Below are 21,867 nucleotides of genomic sequence, written 5' to 3'. Positions count from 1 at the left end.
ATGCGCGTTTCGATGGTTATCTTCCTCAGAAGGGGTGCTCAACCTCCCGTTTCAAAAGATCACCCTTTTATAACCACATCCTCCATGCAATGCGGATCACCTGTGTAGTGCGCGGCCCCTCCCAGCCGCATTACGTAACCCTCCAGGAAATGTGTCCCCATAAAAAAACGCCGTGTTTCACACATATAAAAACGCCGTTATAGCAGATGCACGGTACCCAGAAGTGCACCCTCATGGTCGTCTTGGTGACAAATCACTATGCATATATTAAGAGCCAGTAGTATCGGCGCCATCTTGGATGCCCCGTAAAGGCAGTGTACTCCGTTGTCCTGGAGATATCACGTCATACAGCACAACAGTATCGTGCCCTGTGAAACCAGCCTACCCTTTGAGGAATGCACATAGAGCAAATATTAGTGCAATCTAAATAAAACGCTCAACTAATGTTTAAGGGACAGACAAAGAAGGGTACAAAATCAACTAAACAGAACATGTTGGCAGGAGACTGAGCAATAAAGATTTTTTTTCTCTTTTTAACCCCCAAAAAACAGATATATCAAATAAGAATATTATTAAAGTTATTCAAAATGCTGTTTTGCTCAATCAAATGATCAAACAGGTGATGCAAGGTGCCCTCATGCATCCTCCTTGTTATCATAACTATTTTAATGGTATTTTGCATATAAAATAATTATATACACATATATATTTTTTTAGAAAAATTCTCTGAAAAAATTTTTCTTTTTAAAGAAAAAATAATTAAAGAAAAAATAAAAATAAAAAATATAAAAAAAATAAATAAATAAAAAATAAAAAATATAATAAAAAATAAAAATAAAATAAAGAATAAAAAGTGAAAAATAAAAATAAAAAAGATTACAGAAAAAAAAATTTCTAAAATTTTTAAATGGAATAGAAAATAAAATTCAAAAATAAAAAATAAAAAATAGAAAATAATAATAAATAATTAATGAAATAATATGAAATAATAAATAAGAGACAAACCACAACCAAAGGTGAATTATTTATTGAAGTGAATATGACACCAATAAATAAAGTGAGAGTGCACAGTGAGATATAGGAGTATACATCACAAAAATTCCGTATACGGCAATATTTGCTTCTCTCACTGTTTAAAGCTCTCTTCAAACCCTTCTGGACAGATCTTCGGCTATACCCCCTCTCAAAAAATCTTCGGGACAGCTCACGTGACTGCAAAGAGAAGGAGTTAGCATCAGAACAATTACGTTTTAACCTTAAAAATTGTCCTGTAGGAATGTTGTTAATAAGATAACCATTAAAATAGTTATGATAACAAGAAGGATGCATGAGGACCCCTTGCATCACCCGTTTGATCATGACAAAATTTAATTCGGCAAAATAGCATTTTGAATAACTTTAATAATATTCTTATTTGATACTAGATTATGGCCCGATGCGATACCATCACACCTCTTGCCATGTTAACCCTCAACACACACACTCCTCAACACACACTCCTCTCACCTTTCACCATCTCCACTCACTCTTTCACTCCACATACGACCCCTTCTCTCACTCCGTCTCTCATACTCACGCCGTCATCGCCGCTGCTCCACGATCCCCGACATCTTCTTCCACCGGCGCCATCCTGGATCCAGACGTTGTCCACGCCGGCGACATGTTCTTGCGGCGACGCCATCTTGAGTATCGTGAAATCCCGCGATAGTCAAGATAGCGTCGCCGGAAGAACATGTCGCCGGCGTGGACGACGTCGGGATCCAAAATGGCGTCGGTGAAATCTCGCGAGTTTTCGCTGACGCCATTTTGGATCCCGACGTCGTCCTCGCCGGCGACATGTTCTTGCGGCGACGCCATCTTGACTATCGCGGGATTTCGCCGATCCAAAATGGCGTCACCGCAAGAACATGTCACCGGCATGGACGACATCGGGATCCAAAATGGCGTCGGCGTAATCTCGCGAGATTTCGCCGACGCCATCTTTTTGGATCCCGAGTCGTCCACGCCAGCGACATGTTCTTGCGGCGATGCCATCTTGAATCTCGCGGGATTTCACGAAATCCAAGATGGCGTCGCCGCAAGAACATGTCGGCGGCCTGGAGAACGTCTGGATCCAGGATCGCGGCGGCGGAGGAAGATGTCGGGGCAGCGACGATGACGGTGTGAGTATGAGAAACGGAGTGAGAGAAAGGAACGTATGTGGAGTGAAAGAGTGAGTGGACGTGAGTGGAGGTGAAAGGTGAGAGGAGTGTGTGTTGAGGCGGTGTGGTGTGTTGAGGGTTAACATGTGCGTGTGTGTGGTGACGTCACCGGTTACAACTGGACGGAAGTTGTTACAACCGGAAGCTGCTTAGGGCATTTATTATTATAGATGATGAGGAAGAAGCCGTCTGTTGTTGGTGGTGATGGCGTGTAGAGGCTTCTTCAGCCAATGTAATAGATTTAGAGTTAGGGGATTCATGTGTGAGACGACGGCATTTATAAGCCTTAATCTTGTCAAGTCGATGGTGTTTTTCCTCAGGAGTCTCATTAGCACGGCGTTGTTTTTGTCGTAGTGCTAAAGCTGCTTTCCTTTCACTGGCATTGGCATACTGTGCATCGGTATTGAATGGTGGTATTGATAGGGCAGAAACAGATTGCTGATTAGTTATGTCAGTGAACGGCATATGGGATGAAGTGTAGCAGTAAATTGTTCCACATGCTGATGTGGAAGCATCCTGTTGTGAGTCTAATAATAATGATGAGGAAGAGGCCGTCTGTTGTCGGCGATGACGGCATGCAGAGGCTTCTTCAGCCAATCTTATGGATTTAGAGTTAGGGGATTCGTGTGTGAGGCGACGGCGTTTATAAGCCTTAATCTTCTCAAGGCGATGGTGTTTTTCCTCAGGAGTCTCATTAGCACGGCGTTGTTTTTGTCGTAGTGCTAAAGCTGCTTTCCTTTCACTGGCATTGGCATACTTTTTGTTATGACTCATGTTTGCACAGGTAAAGGAGTCTATTTGGCAGTTATCTGGCCGTGAAGAAAGCGTCCTGGAGTATTGTAGAGTAAACAGATACTAATTGACCCTGTAATTGCCCAGCAGTAGTTATGAAGTGGTAGTGGCAAATTGGCCCTGTAGTTAGACACCGGCAGAGGAGCAAGGCAGCAGTAGTTATGGCGGTAGAGGCAAATTGGCCCTGTAATTAGACACCGGCAGAGGAGCAAGGCAGCAGTAGTTATGGCGGTATAGGCAAATTGGCCCTGTAATTAGACACCAGCAGAGGAGCAATGCAGCAGTAGTTATGGCGGTAGAGGCAAATTGATCCTGTAATTAGACACCAGCAGAGGAGCAATGCAGCAGTAGTTATGGCGGTAGAGGCAAATTGATCCTGTAATTAGACACCGGCAGAGGAGCAAGGCAGCAGTAGTTATGGCGGTAGAGGCAAATTGATCCTGTAATTAGACACCAGCAGAGGAGCAAGGCAGCAGTAGTTATGGCGGTATTGGCAAATTGGCCCTGTAATTAGACACCAGCAGAGGAGCAATGCAGCAGTAGTTATGGCGGTAGAGGCAAATTGATCCTGTAATTAGACACCGGCAGAGGAGCAAGGCAGCAGTAGTTATGGCGGTAGAGGAAAATTAGCCCTGTAATTAGACACCGGCAGAGGAGCAAGGCAGCAGTAGTTATGGCGGTAGAGGCAAATTGATCCTGTAATTAGACACCGGCAGAGGAGCAATGCAGCAGTAGTTATGGCGGTAGAGGCAAATTAGCCCTGTAATTAGACACCGGCAGAGGAGCAAGGCAGCAGTAGTTATGGCGGTATAGGCAAATTAGCCCTGTAATTAGACACCGGCAGAGGAGCAATGCAGCAGTATTTATGGCGGTAGAGGCAAATTGGCCCTGTAATTAGACACCGGCAGAGGAGCAAGGCAGCAGTAGTTATGGCGGTAGAGGCAAATTGGTCCTGTAATTAGACACCGGCAGAGGAGCAAGGCAGCAGTAGTTATGGCGGTATAGGCAAATTGGCCCTGTAATTAGACACCGGCAGAGGAGCAAGGCAGCAGTAGTTATGGCGGTATAGGCAAATTAGCCCTGTAATTAGACACCGGCAGAGGAGCAAGGCAGCAGTAGTTATGGCGGTAGAGGCAAATTAGCCCTGTAATTAGACACCGGCAGAGGAGCAAGGCAGCAGTAGTTATGGCGGTAGAGGCAAATTAGCCCTGTAATTAGACACCGGCAGAGTAGCAAGGTAGCAATAGTTATGGCAGTATAGGCAAATTGGCCCTGTAATTAGACACCGGCAGTAAACAGGCATAGGACCAAGGCAGCAGTAGTTATGGTGGTACAGGCAATGCCAAGCGTCCGCACAGCAAGTCGGCGTGAGGTAAATGACGCAATTTCACGAATGCAAGATGGCGTTGGTGAAATCTCGCGAGATTTCGCCGACGTCGTTAAGGCTGTGTGCACACGCTGCGGATTAGGTGCGGATTCATCCGCGCAGATTTTGTAAAATCCGCAGGTGAAACCGCAGGTCAAAAGACCTGCGGTTTTACCTGCGGATTGCTCTGCGGTTTTGCCCTGCGGTTTTTCATCTCCTCAATATAGGAGATGGCAAACCGCAGGAGAATCCGCAGAAAGAATTGACATGTCAATTCTTTCTGTGGATTGAAAACCGCAGATAATCCGCGCGGAAAATTCCGCACCGTCTGCACTGCGGTTTTTGATTCCCATAGGGAATCATGGTACTGTACACCGCAGCAAAAACTGCTGCGGTTCCGCAGCGGCCAAAACCGCTGCGGAACCGCAGCAAAATCCGCAGCGTGTGCACACAGCCTCACACCTCTTGCCATGTTAACCCTCAACACACCACACCGCCTCAACACACACTCCTCTCACCTTTCACCTCCACTCATGTCCACTCACTCTTTCACTCCACATACGTTCCTTTCTCTCACTCCGTTTCTCTTACTCACACCGTCATCGTCGTTGCCCCGACATCTTCCTCCGCCGCCGCGATCCAGGATCCAGACGTTCTCCAGGCCGCCGACATGTTCTTGTGGGACGCCATCTTGGATTTCGTGAAGTCCCGCGATATTCAAGATGGCGTCGCCGCAACAACATGTCGCTGGCATGGGCGACATCGGGATCCAAAATGGCGTCGGCGTAATCTCGCGAGATTTCGCCGACGCCATCTTTTTAGATCCCGATGTCGGCGGCCTGGAGAACGTCTGGATCCTGGATCGCGGCGGCGGAGGAAGATGTCGGGGCAGCGACGATGACGGTGTGAGTATGAGAAACGGAGTGAGAGAAAGGAACGTATGTGGAGTGAAAGAGTGAGTGGACATGAGTGGAGGTGAAAGGTGAGAGGAGTGTGTGTTGAGGCGGTGTGGTGTGTTGAGGGTTAACGTGCGTGTGTGTGTGTGGTGACGTCACCGGTTACAACTGGACGGAAGTTGTTACAACCGGAAGCTGGTTAGGGCATTTATTATTATAGATATCTGTTTTTTGGGGGGTTAACATGAGAAAAAAATCTTTATTGCTCAGTCTCCTGCGAACATGCTCTGTTTAGTTGATTTTGTACCCTTCTTTGTCTGGCCCTTAAACATTAGCTGAGCATTTTATTTAGATTGCGCTAAGATTTGCTCTATGTGCATTCCTCAAAGGGTAGGCTGGTTTCACAGGGCACGATACTGTTGTGCTGTATGACGTGATATCTCCAGGACAACAGAGTACACTGCCTTTACGGGGCATCCAAGATGGCGCCGATACTACTGGCTCTTAATATATGCATAGTGATTTGTCACCAAGACGACCATGAGGGTGCACTTCTGAGTACCGTGCATCTGCTATAACGGCATTTTTATATGTGTGAAACACGGCGGTTTTTTATGGGGACACATTTCCGGGAGGGTGACGTAATGCGGCTGGGAGAGGCCTCGCACTACACAGGTGATCCGCATTGCATGGAGGATGTGGTTATAAAAGGGTGATCTTTTGAAACGGGAGGTTGAGCACCCCTTCTGAGGAAGATAACCATCGAAACGTGCGTCAGGGGGACCCTGGGTGACCTTCTATTGTGGTAAATATACTTATATAGTTTTCCTTTCACAGCCATGAGATGCATTTCCTTATATCTGGCTCTCTCAGTTTATTCACAACATGCATTACAGACTTCAGGGCTTTGATCCCGTTCTGAGGTAGCCAGATATGGGAAAAACCAGCAATACTAGTATCTGACCAATCTCTATGTGCATGATTTTCTTTTTCAATTTTTCTGTTGTACCAGCACTTTATGTATTTCTCCATACACTTTGATGAATCGATATGGATGTATTTGGATTTATGAAATATATTATTTAACCATAATTCTTTTTGCTTATAGTTTTTTCATTGCACCAGCACTTTATGTATTTATTTATGTATTTTTTGGATTAATTTTGATTTGTCTGGAGCTTTGAAGCATATTGGGCAGTAATTCTCTTGCACTAAGCACTTTATATAAAAAATTATTTTTTATATATCTTTTTATATGCTTTCTCAGGTGCCATTATTAAGTTAGTTTATCCTTTGCTATTGATTGTGTCACCCAGTGTGCTTGTTTTTTGCTATCCTATTTCTGTATGGTTTGCCAATTCTAATTTTATCATGTATTTATTTGACCAATAAAATGAAAAACTTTTTACTCTCATTGGAGGACCTTTTCTCTTGTGGTTTGTGTATCTGGTTTCACGGTCCTCCGTGTTATAACCTTTTTTGAACATTGGAATATATGCTGAACTGGATGGACAAATGTCTTTTTTCGGCCTTGCTAACTATGTTAGTATGTTACTAATTGCAAAACAAATTGTGCAGTCCATGTTCTCCTTTTACTCTTGTAAAAATGCTAAATTTGGGGTTAAATCAACATGTTAGTGGGAAAAAGTAAAATTTTCATTTTTTCCTTCCACATTACTTTAATTCCTATGAAGCACCTGAAGGGTTACTAAACTTAACAAATGTGGATTTGAGCACTTTGAGGTTTTAAGAATGGTGTCACGCTTGGGTATTTTCTGTCACAATAGCCCCTCAAAGTCACTTCAAATGTGGTGTGGTCCCTAAACAATTGGTACTAAAATTTTTGTTGGAAAATTGAGAAATTGCTGATCAACCTTTAACCCTTCTATCTTCCTGATTAAAAAAATAATTGTGATGAACCCGCACCTTGCCACCCTGCCTGTCACTATTACATCTGAAGAATCACATAATGTGGTCTTTCCAATTACAAAATGTGACATTCTGCACCCCATGTCAGGTTGGCACAAGTTTACACAGAAACCCCCTGTCCACACAGACTCAGGGAGGCACGGGGAGTAAGAGGATGCTGCCCATGCAGTCATTGATGTGGCATCATACTCTCCCACAACCTTGATAGGCTAAGAGGCCCTTTTCACTAGCACAAGTGAAAGAACGCCTGGTCAACCCAGTAGAACTACCACCAGCTCCTCATTAGATAAAAGCCCGGTCCATTAACCGAATTATATCAGGCCAGAAACAAGCCCCGATAGCATGGAAAGTTAAGACGAGAAACAAACGTGTGGATTCGTAGATCAAAATAAAAGATCAGCCCAAGGTTAAATTATATGTTTAATCTCCTTAAGGGCACATTAGACAATACACTATATACACAATAGTTATAGATATACAATAGTCAGATATGCAAATACAATAGTGGTAGGACAATGTATGCAGAATATAAGTGTCAATTACCAGTCAAATTAAAGGAATGGCTTGCCAGGGAGGGGATGCCACATGGGAGGCTTGTGGTCCTCTCTGGTCCTTGACTTCTTCCCCCAAAATTTGTCACTGCGAACTCCCCAGAGAAAAAGCAATGGCCCATGCTGTATGCTAGCATTTAGCCATTTTGGGTCGTGCCCCTCCTGCCCTCTGGGCTGAATCTAAATCCCTTCCCCTTGCCTCTAGCAGGTAAAAACTCCAAAATCTAAGCTGGGTCATAACTCCTTAATGGGCGGTCCTAGGGAAGCAGTTTTGGCGCCATCGGATCCGGCCGGGTTCCTGCTACGTGTTGAGACTAAACACAGCCTTGCTACCTGGCTCCTTCTAGCCATTTTAGCTATCTCCCCACCCTGATGGGCTAGAACGGATCGAGACCCTAGAAGGTATTCGTCCCATTCCAGAGATCTTGAAAATGTAACTAGTGTGTAGGTATACAATCAGTCCATAGTCTCCGAATAAAATCCTAGCTGTCTGAACAAAGCAGTTAAACCTTATGGTAACCAGTTTGCAAGCACACCTTTTGTTCTGCGCTTAGCTGGCTCAAGTTGTGAGATCTGTCACTCACAGCTTTTTCAGGCTTAACCCCCTGCTGAGCTAGGTGTCCTGTTATAACTGCACAACATAAGGGGGTTGTATAATCTCATGCCAAATAGAATACAAATGATTCACATAAAATGATATCTCCAATATTCTTCACAAATATGTTCCATAAATGATGCTTATGTAAAGTAAACATATGGTAAATGTTATTTATTAACTATTTTGTGCTATATACCCATCTGGTTAAAGGGCATAAAAGTTAAAAGTTTTGAAATTGCAAAATTTTCAATGTTTTCACCAAAATTCCGATACTCTCACAAGAAAATGCTAAAAATATCGGTCTAAATTTACCTACCACTATCATGAAGTGCAATGTGTCGTGAAAACACAGTCTCAAAATCACTGGGATATGTTGATGCATTCGTGAGTTATTACCACATAGATTGACACTGGTCAAGAATTGTAAAATTTGGCCTGGTCAGGAAGGTGAAAACAGGCTCTAGGGTGAAGGTATTAAATGAGAAGCGTTATGTTTGAGAAATGCAAAGACTGCATTACAGCAGCATCATAAGTCCTCTTTAAGATCTTATCTTGTTGATATGAATATCTGGATTAGCCTTCTGTGCCAGATACATGCTGCCATTGCAATGCAGGAGTGAAAGTTATGTTTCACCTATTGTGGGAACACCCCCTATCAAAACCTTCTTGGCTGCTATTTTTGCACTGTATACTGTAATGTCAGGATGGTGACCTACACCTTCCCCTCAGGTGGAACACCTTTATTGTCCTGCATACTGAAGATCAAATTAAATTAATTTAAAAAAAAAAAACATGTTTAACCCCTTAGTAACAGAGGCAATTTTAACCTTAATTACTAGGACAAATCTTTCTAATCTGACCAGTGTTACTTTATGAGGTAATAACTCTTGAATGCTTCAATGGATCCAAGTGATTTTCAGAGTGTTTTTTTCATGTCATATTGTACCTCATGAAAGTGGTAAAATATAATTTGCGCATGTTTATGAAAATATAGAAAATTTGACCAAAAATGTGAAATGTTTCAAAATTTGAATTCCTATGCTCTTAAACCAAAGTTATGTCACACAAAATAGTTAATAAATAACATTTATCACATGCTTCCTTTACATTTGCATAATTTTTTAAACATTTTTTTTGTTAAGAACTTAGAAGAGTTAAAAGTTAATCTGCAATTTCTAATTTTTCCACAAAAAAAATACAAAACCATTTTTTAGGTAACACATTACATTTGAAGTGACTTTGGTAGGGCGTATATGACATAAAATACCCAAAATTGACATTCTAAAAATTGCATCCCCCAAGTCATTGAAATCACATTCAAGAAGTTTATTAACCCTTCAGGTGCTTCACAGGAATTAAAGCAATGTGGAAGGAGAAAATAGACCTCAATATTTGTTGTGAAATATCTCCTTAGTACACAGTATATGTGGGGAAAAACTACCATTTTTTAGTTAAAAAATGCAAGCTGAAGCTCAATTCAGCATTACATTGCGGCCATTTTCCTGAAGCTCAATTGTAATGCTGAATTGAGCTTCAGGAAAATGGCTGCGGGAGGCGGCGCAAACGCAGAGTGAGATCTCAGGAGAAGAGATCTTGTCTCCCGGGACAACATCTCGTCTCCCGAGATCTCACTATGCGCGGCCATTTTCAAATCAACATTACAACTATGGAAGTGCGGGGGCTCCTTTCACAAAGTGCCAGCGGGGCCCCTGTACCGCCAATCACCTGCAAAAGTGCCACACCAGCCCGGGATGGATGTGCGGGGGCTCCGGGATTTCCACCAATGCCGGCGGAGGCCCCGCACCACCGATCATCTGCCAAATCGCCGCCCATCAGCCTCGGATGGTGTCTCCTAGTAAGTGCATCTGGACCATAAGACGCACCCCCATTTTTCCACCAAATTTTTTGGGAAAAAAGTACGTCTTATGGTCCGAAAAATACGGTATATGTTTTTTATTTGTTTTACGGCTTTCGCCTCATGTTATTGAAAACTTGCCAGTTTTAGAGCTGATCGTTCTGATGCAGCCATATCGATTTTGGGTACTTTTTTTTGTTTATTTTTGTTTTATCGCAAAAACTGCGTTTTTAGTGACTAAATGGCTTTCCGTGACTTGTGTGTGATTTCTTTCATTATTTTCAACATATTGTATTTCATTTTTTCCACTTTTATACTTAGTACCTCTGTGACATGTATAATTTTTATTTTGATCAGTATTTCAATGACTATGCCTATGAGACCCAGTTTATAGTTAGATCTCATAAGTTATTGTACCACTGGGTCCCCAAATGACCTCAGAGTACCATGACAACCATCAGCAATCGCAATTCTCATCGTGGGGGTCCGATGGTTAAAAAAGGGGTCTTGTAACCCCCTCGCAACCAAATTAAATAGTGCTGTTACAATTGACAGCGGCTTTTAAGGGGTCAGTCGGCACCTATCAATTAAAGAAAACACTGTGGCTGAAACTGCAGAGTATCAGCTGTCATGTACAGCTGAAATCTGCGGGAATTGCGGCTGCCGGGCAGCGCTGTACCCTTATTCCCCATCACCTTTTTTAAAATGCTAATGAAGAAATAATGACCTCCTGACAAAACTGCAGAGGCGGTGAAACGCACGTCAAGGTGTGTTACAGCAGGTGGTTATCCCCCTATTCATTATGACTGCAGTTAATGTATGTTTTGTATTTATTGCAGCCTTTTGATGATGATGATTAGGAATTGATTTATATCTTTTTATTGTATTTCGATGGTGCTTAGCATATTTTTTTGATATATAGATATTGTCACTTTATTTATATATATTTGAGTGACCTGGTACTTATAAATTGTTTGCAACTTTATTAGGATATTGTCATCCTTGTCCCTTATCATATGGATTACGTAGTAGGAACTGGGCAAGATATTTATATGCACTATTGATATCCATTTTGGCATTATTGATTATAAGTAACCTCATATCTGTGTGTACCTTAACCTTTTTTGGGCTATACCTTCTGCTAGCTTCTTTGTGTCTTTATGTCTCTATATTTGGTATCCTATTTGAATATATTGTTATATGATATGTTGTTTTAATTTATTATAATAAAATATATATTTTTTATCTTTATAATCTTGATTCTACTCCTTCATTTTTCTCTATTGGTTTGTGGTGTTTGCTTTTTGAAGGAATCATATTGATATTCTTTGAGGATTGTTTGGTTCATTACAGAAATGTACTCCACACTATGAAATAGAGTATGGTTGAATCATGTATGGCTGAGAAATGTAGCCAAGGAATTGTTTCAACGATTTTTAGGTGTGTTGTATAACACAAAATAGGACCTCAAAGCACGTAATACTTGATTGATCAAAATATATTAAATTTTTTTCAGCCCCCACAAAAAACTGCAGCAGGCTTAATGAGCGTCTACAGACAACAATTTTGTCTGGTCCATTTTGGGGGGTTTGTGTGGAATTATATGATATATATATATATATATATATATATACAAGCAGTCCCTGTCCCTTGCCAGCTTCAAGTACACGCTCACTGCCGCAAAACAAACTTACTTTGCATCTCTCATATCCTCACTGTCTCACAACCCTAAACAGCTTTTCAACACTTTCAACTCTACTCCGTCCCACAGCAACTCCTCCATCTCCTCTCATTTCTGCTGAAGACTTTGCCTCCTTCTTTAAGCAGAAGATCGATACGATCAGAGAAATTTGGCCCGCAGCCCCAATGCCCCTCTTAGCTGCTCACCCCTGTTCTTCCAGAACCAGCTTCTCCACTATGACACAAGATCAGCTCTCCACCCTCCTGTCAAGATCACACCTCACCACTTGTGCACTTGACCAGCTCCCGTCCCACCTCATCCCTGACTTTGCCACAGTCTTCATCCCAACTCTAACACACCTCTTCAACCTTTCACTTCCAAATGGTGTCTTTCCCTCACCCTTCAAACATGCCTCAATCACACCCATGCTCAAAAAGCCCTCCCTCGACCCATCCTCTGTGTTTAACTATCTCCCGATATCTCTTCTCCCTTACAAATCAAAACTACTGGAACAGCATGTATATCTTGAACTAACAAATATGAACCTAGCACTCAACTTAAAGGTATTTGTAAGGCGGTTTATTGTAGTACACGAAAAAAGACGTTTCGGTCAATGTGACCTTCTTCAGTTACGTGTGGTATATAGATTGTGTAGAGCTTATAGGCATCTATCAGAAAGGACGATGGTGCTTTAGGCATTGAGGAGAATGATCTCTCTAAGGTAATGAGCTTGTCAGTATATAGGAGAGGGGCAAACGTGCCTCCAGATGCGGTGGACTTCTTTTCTGCTCGCTTTTTCAAACTGAACATGGACAAAACAGAATTCATCATATTTCCCCCATCTCACTCTACCCCTCCACCAGACCTATCCAGCAATGTCAATGGCTGCTCTCTTTCCCCAGTCCCGCACTCTCGGTGCCTTGGGGTGATCCTCGACTCTGCCCCCTCTTTCAAACCCCATATCCAAGCCCTTGCCTCCTCCTGCCGCCTCAAACTCAAAAATATTTCCCGGATCCACGCATTCATCAACTATGAAACCACAAAAACACTAACGCATGCCCTTATCATCTCCTGCCTCGACTACTGCAACCTCCTACTCTCTGGCCTCCCCTCCAGCACTCTGGCACCACTCCAGTCTATCCTACACTCAGCTGCCAGACTAATCCACCTGTCTCCCTGCTTTTCCCCTGCCTCCCCCCTATGCGAGGCCCTTCACTGGCTTCCTATTGTCCAGAGGCTCCAGTTTAAAACCCTAACCATGACATACAAAGCCATCCACAACCTGTCTCCTCCATACATCTGTAACATGGTCTCCTGGTACCTACCTGCACGCAACCTTCGATCCTCTCAAGATCTCCTTCTCTACTTCCCCCTCATCTCCTCTTCCCACAGCCGCATACAAGACTTCTTCCATGCTTCCCCCATACTCTGGAACTCTCTGCCGCAACACATCAGACTCTCACCAACAACGGAAACCTTGAAGAAGAACATGAAGACCCACCTGTTCCGACAAGCATACAGCCTGCAATGATCCTCGGTCTACTGAACCACCACACAACCAGCTCTACCCTCTCCTAGTGTATCCTCACCCATCACTGTAGACAGTGAGCCCTCACGCGCAGGGTCCTCTCTCCTTCTGTACTCGTGTGTCCCTTGTCTTGCACATGTTTATTGTACTTGCCTATATTTCCCCTTTTCCCTGTAAAGTGCCATGGAATAAATGGCGCTATATAAATGTATAATAATAATAATAATAATAATATATATATTATTATATAACCTACAAAAGACGAAATGAGAGGTTTTTTCTTTGTGTTTTTGCATTCTGTGAAAGCTGGGGCGTGGTCTCCCTCTCCTGAGCTGGAAATTGTATTTAAAGGCTTCCCCTCACTGGTGTCCACTGGATGGGACCCGGTCCTTTTGTCTGCCCTTATTCTCATACTGAGGTCAACTTTGACACATGATAAGGTTTTTAATACTAGACAGTGTAGTACCGCCCCGACCACAGAGTTACCTTGTCGATGGTGGGACAGCTTTTATGCTATATTTTATCAAATACAGTATTACTATAAACTCTGTATCACTTAAATGCACTTTTGCTTATTATTTATTTAATTACAGCAGGATACATATATATATATGTATGTATATATATATATATACACATACTAGCTATGAACCCGTTCTACACTTTTAGTGGTATATGGTCTCCCATCCTGGTATGTGCTGCACCCCTCATCCCTATCATGGTATGCATGGTATCCCCTTATCCATATACTGGTATTCATCGTTCCCTCACCACCCAATCCTGGTATGCATGGCACCCCCCTCATCCCTATTGTGGTATACATGGCACCCCCTCATCCCTATCGTGGTATGTATGGTACCCCCTCATCCCTATCATGGTATGCATGGTGCCCTCACCCCCCAATCCTGGTATGCATGGTCCTCTCACCCCCCTATCCTGGTATGCATGGTCCTCTCACACCCAAATCCTGGTATGCATGGTCCCCTCACCCCCCAATCCTGGAATGCATGGTCCCCTCACCCCCCTCTCTTGGTATGCATGGTCCCCTCACCCCCCTCTCCTGGTATGCATGGTCCCCTCACCCCCCTATCCTGGTATGCATGGTCCTCTCACCACCCAATCCTGGTGTGTATGGTCCCCTCACCCACCAATCCTGGTATGCATGGTCCCCTCACCCCTCAATCCTAGTATGCATGGTCCCCTCACCCCCCAATCCTGGTATGCATGGTCCCCTCACCCCCAATCCTGTTATGCATGGTCCCCTCACCCCCCAATCCTGGTATGCATGGTCTTCTCACCCCCCCATCCTGGTATGCATGGTCCCCTCACCCCCCCATCCTGGTATGCATGGTCCTCTCACCCCCTATCGTGGTATGCATGGTCCCCTCACCCCCCAATCCTGGTATGCATGGTCCCCTCACCCCCCTATCCTGGTATGCATGGTCCCCTCACCCCCCTATCCTAATATGCATGGTCCTCTCACCCCCCTATCCTGGTATACATGGTCCCCTCACCCCCCCATCCTGGTATGCATGGTCCCCTCACCCCCCCATCCTGGTATGCATGGTCCTCTCACCCCCCTATCCTGGCATACATGGTCCCCTCACCCCCCCATCCTGGTATGCATGGTCCCCTCACCCCCCCATCCTGGTATGCATGGTCCTCTCACCCCCTATCGTGGTATGCATGGTCCCCTCACCCCCCAATCCTGGTATACATGGTCCCCTCACCCCCCCATCCTGGTATGCATGGTCCCCTCACCCCCCCATCCTGGTATGCATGGTCCCCTCACCCCCAATCCTGGTATGCATGGTCCGCTCACCCCCCTTTCATGGTATGCATGGTCCCCTCACCCCCCAATCCTGATATGAATGGTCCCCCTCACCCCTATTAAACTGCACACATTAAAAAAAACCAAAACATTTATACTCACCTTTCTTCCCTGTGTCCAGCGCTGTCCTGTTCTGGGCGTGTTGTGGTGCTGGACTGGGCGCCTGCGCAGTCCTCTCTTTCCGCTGCCATGTTCTTGAAGACACACTGAGTGTGTCTTCAAGAAGATGGCGGTGGTAAGCACGGACTGTGCAGGCGCCGATTCATGTGACGTCAGGAGAGGGCGGGTTGTGGCGCCGGACTTGGTGACTGTGCAGTCCTCGCTTTCCGCCACCATTTTCTTGAAGACACACTGCAGTGTGTCTTCTACAAAATGGCGGTGGTAAGCGCGGCCTGCGCAGGCGCCGATTCCGGCGCCACAACCTGCCCTCTCCTGACGTCACATGGCGCAAGACCCCACGGCAACAGCAACACTGGCTCGGTAAGTTATAGCAGAGATCGCGGTATGCGTTCAGTGCTTACGCATACCACGATCTCTTGGGAGGGATGCGTCACTCTGTCTGGAGCCAGACTGCGCAGTCTATAGAGGCTTCAGACAGTGTGACGCTTAGCCCGTTATATTTTTGATATATATATATATATACAGTGTATGTATATACTGTATATATATACACATATATATACAGATATATATACAGTATATATATATATATACACACACAACACATACATACAATATGCAATATTTAATATATTGTAATGAATAACAAAATTAAATTCTAAAAAAATAAAAATATATATACACAATATTTTTTTCAGAACTTAATTTTGTTATTTAATGACAAAAACTGTCATCTGCATTTATTTTCCTCTTACTGTCCTTTTCTATAATCATAGCTCACAGCTGACTTGATTTGCAGCTTTTTATGTATATATATATATATATATATATGTAGCAGCCATGGACTTAAATAGTATTTCAATTTGTTTTTTTAAATCATTTGCTTTCTACCTTCTTGTGGATGGATGTAAATATGCTCAGCCTCCACTAGACGGAGTGCGCATCCACAACCCAAAATAACATTAACTGACAGAAATATGCTTGATCTATGTTAGTTCTTCATGTACAGTTGCAATAAAAATTATTCATGTCCCAATGCAAAAGTAGGTTTATAAGCAAAATGTATAAACTTTCTGCTTTTTGCATTAAACCAAACAGGAACATACTTAGGTTTTAAGGTAGACTTAAATCCACAGAGCTCAAACTATAGCTTCACATGTTGATCCAGAGGAAGGCAAAAACCCTGTGGGGCAGATGCTAATAGCTACATATTAGGGGAAACATTCCTTCCCTGTAACCTGTAATATTATATTTGTCATTAAAGGCATCCAGACCCTTCTTGTGGCAGAAAGATCATCATGTGGCAGAGAGTTCCATAGTCTCAATGTTGTTACAGTAAAGTATCTGCATCTGTGATTACGAATAAACCTTCTTTCCTCTAAATGTAAACAATGCCTCCTTGTCACCATCACAATCTTTGCATTGTCCCCTTATTTATTTGAACATTGCAATAAAATCACCCTTAAGCCTTCATATTTTCAAACTGAATAACATCAGGTTTGATAATCATTTAATGCAATTAATCTCTTGTAATTTATTAGTGTAATAAAATCCCTGATGGTTTACAACATCCAATGGCTGGATGTTCTAAAGGACAGAAATGTTCAAGAAGGACGGGAGATTTTGCTAAATAAAATTCTCACTGCACAAACAGTAACAATCCTGAAAAGAAGGAAGAATTGGAAGCGTTTAAAGAGACCAGGATGGATGAACACAGAGTATAATCACTTGTTAAAAAGGAAAAAAGAAATGTATATTAAATGGAAAGAGGAGGCATATCTAAAGAAGAATATAATGCTGTCTGCAGGGAATGCTGAGCAAGAGTTAGAAGAGCTAAAGACAGTAATGAAGTAAGGCTTGCAAGGGAGACGAAAAGCAGTAAAAAGGATTTTGGGGGTATGAAAAAAGCAAAAAAATAGTCAAAGATGCTATAGGATTTTCACAGGATGAAAAGGGTGAAGTGGTAAAAAATGATGTTGAGAAGGCCGAACTTTTGAATTCCTATTTTTCATCTGTGTTCTCTAATTGTAACATCAACTGATCTTCATGGTGTCATCGATGGAATAAAAGAACCCACACTATCTATAAACAGAGAGATGGTGAGCGAACTTGTTTGCAAATTTGGCACGAAAATTGCACATTCAGATTCTTGTTCAGATTAGATAGATTTTTTCCTAAAAATTCGTCCAATGCTTGGTAAATCATCGAGTTTCCAATAAGGGCTCTTTAAGATGTCAGTGTTTCCGGTACGTGTGATGACAGTTTTCACATGTAATGGAGACATTTACACACGTAGGCCCATTCAAGTGAATGAGTTTGTGTAAATATCAGACTGTTTCCATGGACTGGCATCTGGGAATCAGCGGTACTGTTCGTACTGTTCCCCATCGTCAGGTGTTGAACACAGCTCACATCACTGTACCCTGCTCATGCTGTGATCATTGCCAGCAGTGGACAATGTTGAGAGTTTTATTCTACTGTTAAAGCGAACCTGTCAGCACGATTGTGCACAGTAACCTACAGACAGTGTCAGGTCGACACCATTATACTGAATAAAATGATACCTTGGTTGATGAAATCCGTCTTGTGGTTGTTTGATCTTTATTTTCAGCTTTGAGTTAATGATATGCTTGTACTTTGGGCCGGGCTGTGTGCAAAGATTTCATGTGGTGCTTAGGTTTTCATAAAGCAGAGTGATGACAGGTCAATGATCCTTAAGTCACCTGCCCACTAGTCTACATAATGAATATATGTTCAGTCATACTTACAACCCTTCTGCAGGCAGGTGCAAACTGTGGCACCTGCGTTGCAGCATAAGTGCATGTTTAATGTGCAGTTTTCTTGAGGAGTATTAAAAAAAATCCTTTTTAAAATGGTGACCGCCATGCCTGCGCAGTAGCAGCTATCGGTGTATATAGAGGTGATCCTATAGCTGCGAGTGCACATGCATCGGCAGCGCCATCTTGCTAGAGAAGATAAAAAAGTCCTCCTCCAAGATGGTGCACAATCCTGCTGCCAGGTTCCCTTTAACACTAAGAGCAGGCGGCGGCTGATGGTAGGGTTCATCAGCCGCCACTTGCGCTATAAATAAATATAACAAAAAAATACGTGGGGTTCCAATGTATTTTTGATAACCAGTCTGGCAAAACTGGCAGCTGCGGGCTGCAACCCTCAGCTATCAGCTTTAGCAAGGCTGGTTATCAAGAAAAAAGGGGGCCCCATGCCATATTTTTTAATTATTTAGATAAACAATTTTAAAAAATGGTGTGAGCCCCCCTCCATTTTTGACAACCAGCCATGCTAAAGCAGACAGCTGGAGGCTAGTATTCTCAGATTAGTAAGAATCCATGGATATTGGCACCTCTATCCTAAAAATAGCAGCCCCCAGCTGCCCCAGAAAACATGCATCTAATAGATGCTACAATTCTGGTGCTTTTCCCGGCTCTTCCCACTTGCCCTGTGGCGGTGGAAAGTGGGGTTCATATTTGTGGGGTTGATATCACCTTTTTACTGCCAGGTACATTAAGACCAGAGGCTAGCAATGGATAGGCGTCTGTAAGATGGCCCCATGATTAACCCCATAGTAAAATTGTATAACAACAGAAAGACACAGACTCCTTTAATGGATCTAAGCTAAACCATACTCACGTCATCGCTAGAGTTGAGCGAAACGGGTCGGTCAAATTCACAAGTCGCCGACTTTCGCTGAAGTTGGGTTTCATGAAGCGAAACCCGACCATAGCGTGAGGTCGGCCACAAGGTCGGCGACCAGAGCGCCAAAGTCGCGTCTCAAATGATGCTTCCAGCGCCCTTTTTCGGCCAATGATGGAGGACGCACACTGTGTGCAACACGATGACATGGGCATCGGTCACCACCATCTTTGAGAAGGGCATGCAAGTGATTGGCTTGCTTTGTGTGGCGTCACAAGGGCTATAAAAGGGCGTGCACGCCGACCGCCATCTTACTTCTGCTGATCTTAGCATTAGGGAGAGGTTGCAGCTGCTGATCCTGAATAAGGGAGAGCGTTAGGCAATGAAGAAGAACAAAAAAACTGCTTCTGCTGGTAGCGATTTCCACTGTACAACACAACAGTTTGTGTGCAGTGACAGGGGAGGCTATATTTTTGTGCATCAGCTCTGATGGTTATTAGGCTGCCTTATAAGGCTCCCTGATAGCTGCATTGCTGTTTGCACACTGCTGTGCAAACTGCTTTTTTAAAAGCAAAAATACTTTTCTTCCTCTTTTCTGCACAGTTACCAAGCGTTCATTTTTCCACACTTTTGTGTGCAGCAGGCCTGCTTATTAGGCTGCCTGCTGGCTTACTTGGACTGAGATCATCATTGTCAGCCTCCTAAAATCTCTAGGGAGCTTCCAATTCTCCCCAATACTATATACACCTTGTACCTGGTCATACACCTGCCTATTTTAGCCTGTTAAATTGAAGTGTAATCTATAGTGGGCCTGAGATAATAGTTCAGCATCCTAAAATCTCTATGGAGCTTCCAATTCTCCCCAATACTATATACACAGGCCCGGATTGGTAATCTGCCCAACCGGGTATTTTCCCGGTGGGCCGCTTTTTATTAGCCCGTTGTGGGCCTCAGGCTAATGCAGCGGCCACCGGCCTCTTTTACCCACCGCCGGCCCTTTAAATTTGTGGGCACGGCGGCAGTTTCAAAGGTGCACGGCTTGCGCTGCAGATTTTGGGGTGGCACTGGCACCTTAGGGGTTAAGAACGCGCGGCGACTTGAAACTGCACATCGCGGCGCGTTCTTTGAGGGCGGAGCCGGAGAGAGCGTGCTGTGCCATCAATGGTTGCCTGCAGAGCAAAAGAAGAAAGACGCGCACTCTTGCTGTGGAGGAGATAGGTGCTGACTGTACGTGGAGGGTCCACAAACAATAGTCAGTAGATAAACAGTCGCACTCAAGTGTGGATTAATCTTGCCAAAAAATCTTGAAGATTTTGTGAAATTTTTGGATTTTTATTTTATTTCAAATGCATCAAATAGTGTAACACCGCAGACAAAAGAAGTATCCAAAATGTGGGTATAATATCGTAATCCAGGATATGAGTATACTATGGTTACGTTTCGACCTACTAAGAGGCCTTTCTCAAACCATACTGCAAAATAAATTAAAAAGCAATCACAACAATGAATATGGACGACAAACTCGCGGAAAGCTGGAAAAGAAATAATAAACATGAAAAAAATGTGAAAAAATTTAAAAAAAAAATAAAAATATATTTTTTTTAAAAATATTAACAAAAAAACAACAAAAACAGAAAAGTAGTGCAAAAAAACCCTAAAGGCGAAACATATATCTATACAAATTTAAGCACGACAACATAAAGGTCCCTAAGGCAATTAGGAAAATGTCATATAGAGAGTAAAAAAATTAAATTAAGCAAGTGCTAGAGAGACTATTGGCCACAAGTCAATTTTAACATTCTAGGCATCAGGAGTAACAATGGGGATAAGCAGCAGACCTAGATGAGACATATTATAGTATTGTCTCTGTCTATGATGAAATAACAGGGGTGGTGGAAACACAAGGCAGGCAAATAAGGCAGATATACTGAGTACTAACCTCAAGTAGTGTCAAGGAAAAGATTAATTAGAGCATTTTCAGAAGTCCCAAACAGGGGCTGTAGGAGAAAACATGAGAGATGAATGTGGAGAAGAAAAAAATGGATCAGAAGGAGATGTTATGCACCAGGTGGTGCTGCAGAGCTGACCTGATGGCATGGGAGCAGCCTGGACCTGCGGTGTTGTAAGTGTGTGCTCAAGAAAGCGCGGTATATATATGTTTATTAAGAAGGTGCAGGATGATGACGTCATAAAGCCAACGTGGCGTCTGTATGGGGTTTGCGGCATAGGGAGGGAGAGAGAGCAGGGGGAGGTCAGGCTGAGGGCAGTATGTGTTTGGAAGAAGGCATGCGGTAGCTCAGAGCAGTACCTGCACTGTTGAAGGAGAGACTCAGTGGTGGAGGGAGGGGTGAGAAGGGGAGAGAACAGTTTATGATAAATGAGAGAGAGGAAGGGATGAAGTTGGAAATGTGTCAATAAATAAAAAAGAAGTAGAGGGGAAGAAAAAGAAAGATAAGAAAAGCGGGTTAATAAATAAGAAGGGATATAAGTAAAAAAGAGGGGGGGAGAAGGGGAAAAATAAAACATAAAAATGGGAAAAAAATAAATGAAATGGGAAACATAAATTGAAAAAATAAAAAGTAGAAAAATTTAAAAATTAAAAAAATAAAAAATAGTAAGATGAAAATAAAGAACAAAAAATAAAAAAATATAAAAATAAAAATAAAAAAATGAATTAATAGAATTTGAGAGAAAATGTGAAAAAAAGGGAAAAAGGGAATAAAATAAAAATGAAAATAAAAAAGGGAGAAGAAAAAGAAAAAGAAAAACGAAAAACGGATGAAAAATAAAAAATGAAAATAGAAAAAATATATACGGGAATACTCACCCATGCGGGGGAGGGGGAAAAAAATTAGTGGATCTGTAAGA

The 21,867-nt window shown here is 42.9% G+C and overlaps 1 long non-coding RNA gene across 1 annotated transcript in view; it reads right to left on the bottom strand.

The window, feature by feature from the left end:
- Positions 1–21,432, bottom strand: part of LOC141054180 (uncharacterized) — a 118,002-nt gene extending 96,570 nt beyond the window's left edge. Inside the window, exons 1-2 of the long non-coding RNA XR_012221371.1 lie at positions 21,087–21,432; positions 20,939–20,996 (exon numbers count right to left, since the gene is read on the bottom strand). This is a non-coding gene — a long non-coding RNA (uncharacterized lncRNA). The remainder of the gene's footprint in view (positions 1–20,938; positions 20,997–21,086) is intronic.
- Positions 21,433–21,867: the final 435 nt, after the last annotated feature.

Source organism: Dendrobates tinctorius, unplaced genomic scaffold (assembly GCF_039654945.1).
Source record: "Dendrobates tinctorius isolate UK_male_01 unplaced genomic scaffold, ASM3965494v1 ptg000176l, whole genome shotgun sequence".
In the NCBI taxonomy this organism is placed as follows: domain Eukaryota; kingdom Metazoa; phylum Chordata; class Amphibia; order Anura; family Dendrobatidae; genus Dendrobates; species Dendrobates tinctorius.
Note: the sequence above shows the minus strand (reverse complement) of the source record. Positions and strands in the feature narration are given on the sequence as shown.